The sequence below is a fragment of the Panicum virgatum genome, chromosome 8K (assembly GCF_016808335.1).
Source record: "Panicum virgatum strain AP13 chromosome 8K, P.virgatum_v5, whole genome shotgun sequence".
Classification (NCBI taxonomy): domain Eukaryota; kingdom Viridiplantae; phylum Streptophyta; class Magnoliopsida; order Poales; family Poaceae; genus Panicum; species Panicum virgatum.
In genome coordinates, this window is record NC_053143.1 from 46,374,793 (window position 1) to 46,386,820 (window position 12,028).

General features: G+C 43.5%; 1 pseudogene; it reads right to left on the minus strand.

Moving 5' to 3' along the window:
• Positions 1–5,478: 5,478 nt before the first annotated feature.
• LOC120644892 lies at positions 5,479–6,630 on the minus strand (annotated as a pseudogene).
• Positions 6,631–12,028: the final 5,398 nt, after the last annotated feature.

The window sequence follows — 12,028 nt, forward strand, 5'->3', positions numbered from 1 at the left end:
GCCCTTGCCCCCTCCCCCCCCATCCCACCAGTTGTGGCTATTGCTGGTGCCGTTAGTGCCCTCATCGTTGTGGCTTGCTACGATGGCTGCAGGGTGAGCTCGATTAAAGGTTCCTTCCCTCCCTCTTCTTCATCTCGCTCTGCTTGACCTAATCTCATCCCTCTTCCTTTGTTTCCTCGCTCCCTAGTTCAGCTCTTCATCTTCCTCCTTCCTCTTTTCCCCCTACTCTCTCTTGCTTCCTGGTTTCTACTCATCTGGTTACTTTAGATTTTGTTTTGGTTAGAGTCACGGTAGATTTTCTGGCTTGTGCTGTGGATTTGCTTCTGTTCTTCAGAGTGAATCTAAGTGGTCTTTGCTTGCTAATTTTTTTTTTGGTAGCTCCAGTTTGCTTCTCATCTTACCCCGCTATCTTTTCTATTGAAGCAGCTTTGAGCTTTTTTCTTTCTGGGTTCCTGTGGATCTTTGTCGTTTGTTGCATTTCAAAACTTTCCTTGGATTTGAGGATTCTACTTTCTACATGTTGGCATCTCTTTCCTCTACGCCCTTAGGTCACCGGTTTTGGTCTTCATCAACGAAGTATTCTTCCTCTTCAAACTCCTGGGTAGGCTTCTCCGTCCTATAGCTCCAAGCATCATTATGAGTTCCTTCGGACTCCAGTGCCTCTGGTGGCTTTTGTCGGTGAGCTTCATGGAGGCGAAGACTATTTTTTGTAGCTCGCTCGTGAATTCCTCTAGGTTATCACTTCTGCGGTGAGTGGACGTGTTCGCGTGTGTCTAGTCGTTTAAGCCTGGTTCATAATTAGCTCCACTTTGGAGGACCTTTCTGTAAGACTGCTACACCTACAATATCTGTTGTAAGGTTGTTTTCAAAAGAAATTTGTATGGTGCACTTGGTCCAGCCGGACACATATGATGTCCACAGTTTATGCTTCCCCTGTCACCCAATTATGCTTTGCAATAATTAAGTGTTGTCTAATCTCTAATTTTCTTGATGGAGTTTTTCTTCAACATATATAGATCAATATCTCATCGCAAACATGCGACTTTGAAGAATAGATTGCCACACTTAATCAGCTCCTACATTGTGCGTACCGATCCTTAACTGCATAGCTTCATTGTGACTATCAACTGCGCCTTGCCAGAAGTTTGCTTGATAATAACTAATACATCATATTGCGACTCGATTTTGTGTCCTTCCCACTCTCATGTTGCCAAACTTGCTAATTCCTCCCTTCTCTAGCGCTAGCACCCTCATCCCTTCTCCTTCTTTTGCTAACCCTGCAAAAAATGCAAAAAGCAAGCCGTGTCGCTGCCTCTGACTCTATTTCATGCAATTATCCATCATCATGTAACGGCCTGTTATTTTCTTGGGTTAAAGATGCCGATGGATTCAACCTCAACCTTATTAGCTTTCTCTATGTTGTGGTTAGCTCCTCTCCTAAGAAAGCAACCATTGTTTCTTTCAGACTCGGCCAACAATTGATTTGTTATATTCTGCACTCCCTGACATGCAACTTTTAAATGATCACCACCGAGCTCAGGCTGTATGCGGCCAACATTCTTGTCCTCACCTCCTCACCTCACCGAAGATGTCGTCAATCATCGCCCATGCAAGCTAGAAGTTAATTGCATTTTTTACAGCGTGGCCGAGGCGTCTGTCTAATAGTCTCATCCATTGCGGATTGTAGAGCATAAAAGATTATTCCCGATGTTTAGGTCGCGTTGCAACTAGCAGCTGCATACAGCTTGTGGCATGTTTGATCAGTTGAACATGGTAGCTTCTTTTATATAGTGACAAAAAAATCTAAATCACTTGGATGGTCCGATAGATGGGCGATGGCCAAGGCTCGTCTTCACCTCTATTTATTGCCCTCTTGCTAGTCCAATGATCTTCCTCCCCTATTGAAACTTGTACCTATCCTGGCCGCTTGCAACTATCGTCGTTCTCTCGAGAACGCGCATGGGATACATATGAGAGTAGCTCGTGATGACTTTGGCGGCGCTTTAGCCACCACCATGCTGCTAAGTGCCAACCACTACCACCCCTCGTGCCCGGTCTCTAGCCTCAGGCATCCTGCAAGCCTAGGGGCACCTCTCTAGATCAAGGAATGCTTGCCGCCTAGGCAGCCACCATCAACTGAACCAAGCATCAATGTCCAGGCAATTGGAGAATTTTAAGTGTGATGAATAAAACTTTATTCATATTCTAAATCGATCGCAGATAAAAATAATTAATCTTCTATGGATGCAAATCAACAGATGCAATGCTGGAGGAGAAATAAAATCCAACCAAAAGTTTTGTTTCCATAAACATACGTGTTATGATGTGACATTTCCTTATTTTCTTATTCTAGACACAAATGGTGCACAAACTTTAGCCACAAACCCTACTCAAACTTTGTTGTAACTATAAACGGACATGCATGTACTTAAGATGTGATGTTTCCTTAATGGAGTCAGAGTCTAATTGATGTGATGTTTTCTTAATGGAGTTCGAGTCTAATAGGAAATACATAATTTTTATCCAATATTGATTTTTATATGATATAAATTCTTTAGAATAATATAGATCGTCAGATCTTCATAAAATCTAACGGTGTAGGTTCTTCTCTTTTTTAGATTAACGTGGGAATTTTAAGACCTTCTCGGCGAATGTGGTGGCTTCTTTTAATACTATTGTATTAAGATAACTAGCAAGGTGGCCCGCGCTAATAGCGCGGGTAGCTAGTTTTTTATAATTTTTATTGACGGAATGATATTGAATTTTCATTTTTTTCTATACCCCTTTGGCATATTCTCATATACCTTTTAATGTCTAAATTTGGAGATTGATTTTAATATTGGATCGCCTTGAATATCGGTGCATTTTTTAGCATGTAAGTCCGATGGTTAATTGTAAGATGTGGTCACCTTGAATACATTTTTTTCTTTTACAAAGTTTTTTATATGTAGTTATTAAATATATATTTATATAAATGTGGTAGTGATGTTGCAGAAGGCTGCAACTTTTAACTTGCTTGTTGGACTTTAATTTATGCCTTATAATATTTTGAATCTTTATTTAGCCTTTCTTTGCAAAATCTTTTATATATATGGTATATTAATGTATAAATGTTTCTTTAAGAAGTTCAGATGGATAAAGTTTTTTATTTGGGCCAGCCCTGTTTTTTTTTCACTTTGATTTTTGTTTTATTTTTCTTGGCTCATCTCATGACATAAATTAGCCCACTTTAGAGTTGTGTCATATCAGCAATGGATATTTCCAGGTGTGTTTTGCAGGTGTCTCTAATATTTTTCTTGGACTTCTAATTTCTCCAGCTATTTCTGCTGATTTTTCCCTCTCACATTTTCTTTATCCATACATTTGAAATCGGTTAGCATTTTCCGCATCGGATGCCCTTCATGGAGAAATTCACTGTGTAGCTTGACTGCCCGAGTCCTCCCGGGGTTATCCTGTCGGCTGCAGGCTCATGTTTTTTGTTGGCGTGTGATTGGAGCAGCTGCTCCGGTCATGTCGTGCGGCGTTTGCCCACAAGGCTGCGGCAACAGCACGGCGGCTCCGGCTAGGACACGCCACGGCTCCGGCTGGGATGCGCAGCGAGCGACTTGAATTCTTGGCCAGTGGAGTATCGGCCGAGAAAGAAATCAAAACAACCTGGCGCAGGAACGCAAGCGATCAAGATGTGCAAAATGCCTCATAGGTTATGTTGTTGTTTGAAATATGCTAGTTGGTCATCTATTTATTTACTTGGCTGGAACTTTTTTCTTATCCGAGTCCTATAATTTTATTTATTGATCGGTACCTTTTTCAAGTACACATATGTATATGCTATAGAATATGAAATATTTTAATAATTGTGTTAAGCCAAGCCAGGTTATGTTGCTTTTCCTCTCCGAGTCATATACCTTTATTTTATTTATTGACCGGTCTCTTTCCAAGTACACATAGGTACATAATATGTTATGGCATATGAAATATTTTAATAATTATAGTTATTTTTCATCACGTAAGTGTGTTAGTTCTCCTTTTACTGGTTTATAAGTAAACTTAACCGTCCTCTATCACATAAGCGTGGTAGTTATCCCCTATCAAACGATCGATCTAGGCCAAACCCGAGGAATCCGATTTGACAGGGTTGCTAAACCGGTCTGCGCAGCCTCACGATGATTCGGTCCGTTCGCGACCGGCACGATCTAGCGCATTCGATGTGTTGACCGGATTTCACATCAACCATAAGAAAAAATGGAGAGATTGAGGAGGAGGGAGGAGCTTAGGCCCCTCCATTGTTTTGCTGCATCCGCCATATTGGGACTGCCTACTGCTGTGCTGCGGCTGCATGAACTCTTGTTGCCCGCGCGTGCGGCCCGTCCGTGTGTGTCTCGGGCTCTCGGCAATCAATCCAATCCCGCTCACTACCGCAGCTGGGCTTGTTCTTCAGGGCGGCAAACGTGCAGATGCACACATGAATGCATGATGCACACATGCCGCGTGCATCCTCCCGTTCCCGTCTGCCTTATTAGCTCGCCGCTGCAACGCCGTCGTCCTCTCGCGTGTTTTTGTGGCACCAGTGTGAAACAGTGTGATGCACACATGCCTCCCACCAGATCAAGCGAGCCGTCCTGCGAAGCACTGAAGCAACCTCCCGGCCACCTGGAAACACATCCCCGCACGTAGAAGACAGCTCTCGCTGCATCTTTATTGAATTAACATGGATTTTTATGATTATTATGAACTGTTAGATCTTCATAAAATTCGACGGTGCAAATCCTTCTCTTTTTAGTTTAACGTGTGAATTTCTAGACCCCTAAATTTAATATGGACTCTTCTAATTAATTTAGACCGTTAGATTTTAATAGAATCCGATGGTGCAAATCTTTCTCTTTTTTAGATTAACGTGGGAATTTCTACACCTCTAAATTTAATATGGACTCTTTTAATTAATTTAGACCGTTAGATCTTCATAAAATCCGACGGTACAAATTCTTGTCTTTTTCAGATTTCAGATTAACGTGGGAATTTCTAGACCCTCTCGGCGAACGTGGTGGCTTCTTTTAACACTCCTTTATTAATATAATAGATAGATAGATAGATGATGATATCTCTACTGGTCTTATAACCGTGTCAATGGAACATGTCTCCAAATCAAAATTTTGAATCTACCAGTGTTGTAAAACATGGTTAGTAAGCCTCCACATATCGTTACATATATCAAAAGGTGGTGATTTAGGATTTAGGCTGTAAGGAGAACTTGCGACGTACGTGGCTTTAGTTTGATCGATCCTGGACGCGGCCCTCGGCGTTCTTCAGCATGCGGTCGTGATCGGAGGAGACCATGGAGGCGGCGGCAGGGAGAATGCAGGCACCTGGCGGCAGGGAGAATGCAGGCACCTCGCGTCTGACGAGCGTTGCCGTCAGGCGTAGGTGAAGCTACTCGTGTTTGTGGAGAGAGTTATGCGCATAACAGAGCACACTGAATCAGAGCAATGAAATGCTACATCAGTTGGCCTATATTCATTAGAAAGAAAGAGAACGGCGACCATGCACACTGGCAACTATGCTCTGACGTCTCACCGGCACACATGACGATCAAGGCAAACAAGCTAGGCTAACAAACAACAGGCTAACGCAACGTAAAAACTATGCAAAAAATATGAAAAATTTCCTCATGCCAGGAGTTTGAGACACCGAAACAAACGCCCAGCAATCAAAATTTTCCTTGAGCTTTTCATACACTGCATTAGCAAGGGTCGTCTTTCCGAGCCCCCAAATCCAACAATGGAAACCCCCTTGCCATGCTGGTTGGCCACCTGATCATCCCCTTCCATCAGAATGCTGATCACCTCATCTCTAGCCTCATCAATCCCAACAAGCTCTGTCTCCTTCCTGTAATGCGCCAACAAACGAGGATCGACAGCAGCAGCAGGCCTAGCCATATCGACCCTGTACCTCTTGCGCCGCTCGCCGGCCTCAACCACACGCCTCTTGATGTCTCGGATGTCGGCGGCGACCTGACGGCGGATCCGGAGCCTCGTCAGCAGATCCAGGCTCCGACTGATGAACGCCCACATGCCGTCCGGCGGCCCTGCCGGCGCGCCGCCCGTGCAACGCACCACGAAGGTATCGATGCTGTCCTCGATGTCGTAGCAGAGCTCCCGCACCTCGCTGGCCCAGATCTTGTCCTGCTCGCAGAGCTGGTTCGGAGGAGCAGTGGCAATCTCCTTGAGCGCCCCCTGCATGCTCTCGAGCTCAGGGTGGAGGAACATGATCTCCCCCTTGACCCCTCTCTGCAGCTTGTACTCGCCGACGAGCAGATCCCCGACCTTGAGGATGAGCCTCAACAGCAACCCCATCACGACCTCCATGAATCCGTCCCTGCGAGAGGGCGAGCAATGGCGTGTGGAGTTGAGTGCTGCTGCTGCTCTCTCTCTCTCTCAAAAATCATGGCTTTATTACGAACTCGAGCTTGATTGGCACAAAGAACGGGAGCAAGAGCGAATTAGGAGTTTACCAGTCGCCGCCGGTGCGTATCGCGCAGCTGCTCTTCGGCGGACCGGCCGCCCCGCCGCTCGCTTGAATCGAAGCCGGAGCTTGCTGGCTGGCGCCGTTGACTTGAATCGATCCCTTGAAGGCTTGAACTGTGTCTGGAACTGATGACGACAAAGAAACCGGAAGCGTGGATTTTTTTAAAATCTGAAAACGTTTTAACAAATATTGTAGAATAATCATCTATCAACTAAATTTCCAAACCCCTATAAGCAAGATCCATGGTGCAACGACATTTAAATTTGAAGCATTAGTTTTTTTAGAAAAAGTTAACATGTTAAAAGTAGAAAAAGTTAGAATAAGACTGGGACCGAATACTAATTTAATTTAATTTTTCATAGATCAACGGTCAGGAAAAATTCAAGGGAAAAGTACCTGAAATACCCTCTGATACTTTACGATCATTATAACATAGCTCTAAAAATAAATAATAAATTTTTGCTATAAGGATATAACATGTACTGCTCCTAATACTATTATAAAATTTATGATTTTTTCACACTATTGAAGCACTAAATTCAACATGTTTATTTATACAGAGAACAGTCCCTAAACAATTTTTAAGCATTAGTCAAGATACTAAATTGGACAGGCCTTTAAAAGAGACTTCATTTTAATTTTTCGGGAGGCACCTGATTCCTCTTCACATACCCTTTCTCATCCAATATACTATTTCTTAGGGGTAGGAGCAAATTTCCGTTCAAGGCACAATTTTGGTTAAAAGAAAACTAATTCATGAAGAAAAAGTCGATTAAGGTGCCAGATTATATCTTGAAATTTTGTGAATCGAATATTTGGAGCTCGGAAGGATGGTTCGGCTCTCTCTAGATGAGAGCCCAAGCGACCGTCCGTCATCGACGAGCGGGGCCTGGGAGGAGTCATCGGCGCCGAAGGGACGGCTCCATGGCACGCCTCTATCCCCGAAACAGAGCATGCGACCAGGCACACTGGCATCTATGCTCTGACATCTCACCGGCACACATGACGATCAAGGCCACGAGATGCAAATATAACCCAAAAAATACTTCTTGTTCCTCTTCGTCAAACATAGGTAGACTCCAGAAGATTTGTACAAACAAACGGCAGGCCAAATACAGCATAATAAAAGCTAGAGAGCCTCGAGCATCATGGAAGTGGATCACTGCACTCAACAGGAACACAACCTCCAATAGGATACCCTTGCATGACATCTAGGCCTGACTCTCACCGGAATACCATTGCGTTTTGGCTCCTGTTTGGATGTCCAGATCCAAAATTTTGGATCAAAGAATCCTACCTTTTAGAGTATTAAATAAAGTATAATCACAAAACTAATTGCAGAATCTTAGAGCTACTTTGCGAGACGATTCTAACAAGGTATATTAATCCACGATTAGTGGATAGTTACTGTAGCATCACTATAGTAAATTTGGCTTAGTTAGGTTCATTAGATTCGTCGCGTCAAATTAAACTCATCTGTGAAAAGATTTTGCAAATAGACTTTATTTAATATACTATGCACACAAGATTCCTTGTTCCAAAAAATTGCAGGCTCCTCCTGTGGACAACACATTGCGCTGCCTTTTCCGTGCACTGCATGATTGATGTCAGCGACAGGAAGCGACATTACGGTACTGCAGAAAATGGGCTAAGGCCTTGTTTAGATGTCTTCAAAATTTTAAAATTTTACAAGATTTCCCATCACATCGAATTTTTGAACGCATGCATGAAATATTAAATGTAGCTATACAGTATTTTACATTCAAAACTTTACGCATCTAAACAAGACCTAAATTAAATTTAGCCAGCCAGCCAGGAAGATCTCTAGGTTCCAAGCGTGCACAAAGCAATTTAATCTCTGCAGATGTGGCGGAGCAGAGGAACTTGTCATGTGCCAGCAACTTATCGTTGGCGCGGATAAGTTATTCGTCATCTCAACCTAAACAGAAACAGAAATGAAATTAAGGTTAGAAGAAGATAAAGCGGAAAAGATATGTTAGAATAACGGGAGAAAGAACAGCTAGGGCCAGGGTGGCACAGGGCGGGAAAAACCAACACAATTAAGTCTAGAAGAAATGGGAAAAGAGAGAAGCGATGAATAACTGCTGGAGCTACTGCACCTTTATAATTAATAAGTATATCGTGTCGGGGATGAATGGGATGCATTTCAGCAGCACGCGTCAGCATAGCCTTGGCTTGCTCCGCCTCCTCCTTGCTAGCGCCTTCACATTGTAAACCAACAATCACCCTATGCAGCGATGGTAGGTTCCCCAGACCCAAGTCGAGACCACCATTATTGCTGGCAGTGCCTCTTCCCTCCCGCACATAAAACAACGGTCCGAGGTTAAGCACTCTGAGCTTTGGCATAGCTCCTTTTTGAAACACCACTGGCCATACAAATTGCCGGAAGTAACATTTTACAAGGCACGGGAACGAACCAGCACCAACAACGAATCCCTCAAGGATTCCCAGGTTCTTATTGTCCACCTTCAGCTTTAGAGTGTGGAGAGCTGGCAACCTCCCGAGGATTTCGAGATCCACCTGATGTAGCTCCCTCACGATGATGCATAGAAAGGTGAGATTCGGAATTAGCGATGGATTCACCCAAGCCGGCAGTGTAGAAAACCAGATGCCTGTTATATCCAACAAACGGAGATGTCGAGGAGCGACCCAGGCATCCAATACACAGATGTTGCGTACAACATAACCAATGCAGATATCTAGTTCCTGGATCTTTTGTAGCTTGCGTAGGCACTCCAACAGCTTATATACACTGAAGTCTGAACTCTGAATCCGGCCGGGTGGCCATTGAAGGAAACATCTCACTAGCTCTTTCATATGCAACGGAATCAGCGATTGTACGGCACCAATCTGTCTCTGCCTTCAAAGAGTAAGAACCTGAAGCAAACATCAGAGCTGTAGTTTTTGTTCCCTCAAAAATCCTAAAAACAGACTCCGACAGTTGAAGTACTGGCACGGAACCAGAACCTCTGAGACCAGTCCCAATCCTCCTAGTAGAATGGTGTCCATAGAATTAATAAGGGTGCCATGTAAGCAATATGGTGATATGGCAAGAGAGTTAACGAGGGAAAAAATAGACATAGTTTCTCATGCAAGACACCATGTCTACACAAGAACCAAGAAAGGGAGAAGAGTGATAGGATGAGACAAGGAGAGAGAAGAGAAATGATGAGACAAGGAGAGAGAAGAGAAATGATTGGATGAGATTTATTTTTTTCATTCATCATAAAAACTAAGCATTGGGGAGATAATGTCAATGGGTAGTTTCTTACTCTCTTTTTTCCTTTAAACACCATCTATGGACACTATGGGTTGGGGATGGCCTGGGATCATGGTTGGTTTTTGGGTTATGTGCTGTGTCATAGCATAACCTTTCATGTGGTAAGCAACAGATCAAAGTATTGGTAATTACGAGGAAGTAATCCAAATGTACGCTCTGTACTATTGTGCCGAGCTCAGTTCTGGAAATCTGAACAACAGACAGGCCATTTCTTATCATCTTTACTATTACCAACCTAGTATCCAAGGTGGACACTTAAAAAATAGAGAAATTTTAGAAATTCTCACAAAAATAAAAAACATTCAGCCATCAATCTGGCAACTCTAATCATAATAGTCATTGGATATATTATCTTTCCTAATAAATTACCCACCTCTACCATTATGAAAATAGAATAAAATATCCCCTAAACATGTATCCAAATTATTCAACTCTGCCATTATAAAAATTCTAAAGTAACCCCTAATCTTCGTGTAAATTACCCACCTATGTCATTATAAAAATAATACAAATAACCCCCTAAATTTGCATATAAATTATCCAATTATATCATTATTAAAAAAATTAAAGTAACCATAAATCCGAATCTAAATTATATAATTATAAAAAAATTAAAGTGCACCAAAATAAAATTCTAAATTATTATTTCTATCATTATTAATATATTATTTATGTTATTGTTTATATAAAAGTATTACACACGGTATGTGTCACCATGTACTCATGTATTATGGGAGAGACATGAATACCAATTCATAAATAAATAGTTCAACTAAATATATATCAAATACACTTGGAAGTTTGATGCAAAATAAAATCTATTGCAACTAGATAATAATAAATATGTATTTTAGAGTATGTGTTAGAATATTTAGTAGATAAAAGATGACGTGAGATAGATAATTATAATTATTAGTTATAAGTTTTATTTTTACATTAATTCTAATTAGCCCACCGGTTGATAGGCTAGTGTCCCGCACGGGTTGTAGGCTAGTGTAAACGACGAATAGAAGACAGAACCACTTTATGGCGTCATCAACGAGCCACCGCCTTGGGTCTCCATTGCGTCGCCATCAGGTTTGAACACAGATAAACCTCGCCGTCCTGCGGCTCCGACTTTCGGCAGCCGGCGGGGAGAATAGCCTCCTACAGCTCGGACATGGTCTTGCAGAAGCAGAGGTCCTGCAGTGCGATGAGCAGGGGTCGGCAGGGAGGACTGTAGACTGTGCGCCTAATTGTGTACTCACTGACGCTTTGGCCCAGTGGTTAAGGCGTGTGCCTGCTAAGTGCATGGGGTTTCCCCGCGAAATTGCAGTCACATTCGAACCTATGTGAGGACCAATGGTGGTTATTTTTGAATGATGAGTGATTGAAAACATCATGTGAATTTAATGTATCTCTTGGCTCGTGATGTGCAGTTATAGGATGCAGCATGGCGGTCGACGGCGCAAGGTGAAGGTCAGACGAAAGATTTATGCTGAGGGACCAAGACGGCAAAGGATGAATGCGAGTAGTCCTGGACCGAGGGACCCGAGAAGGACGGATGGAGTCATGAGCGGTCCACACGGTGCACGGAAGATCAAGAGTACATGGTGATGAAGACAGCGTCAGCCAAGTCGGCGAGGACGTTGGCGAGTCAAGTAGGCGGCCCGTGCGGCGGGCGCGCACGAACACTCGAAAGCGTCAAGACTCGGTGGGAGGCCGGACACACGTCGGCATGGGCAATTTGTCCGGTTTAGCCTCAAAACCGGGGGAGACACGTGGCGCCACTCGTGGCGGAGGGCACGTGGCGCCATCGTGAAGCTTGCGTCGAGGCGAAGTGAAGTCGTGAAGGCGGCGTGTCAGTCCGTTGTTCTTATGAAAAAATGGACGAATTTATTTCTACGTGGGCATATAATGTAATTAATTAAGTGGAGGTATTTTAGTCTTTCTAGTGGAGGAATTAGAAGAGAAGGAGTGGGCAGCCATCTTCTTTGGTTGGACCAAAACAGATCACGGTCGCCCTCTCCTTCTCCCCTCTCGTTCCTCTTTTCTTCTCTCCCCTTCTCCATCTAGAGTTAGGGATTTGAGATGTATTTTTATTTGGTCCCTTACTCTGTTCTTGCGTGCAGGTTGGTCGGGGCGCAAGAGCTCGCGGCTCGGGGCGTCGCCGAGCACGCGGCGGCCGGCGGGCGCGGCCTGGCGCTCAAGCCTGCAGCAGCCCCC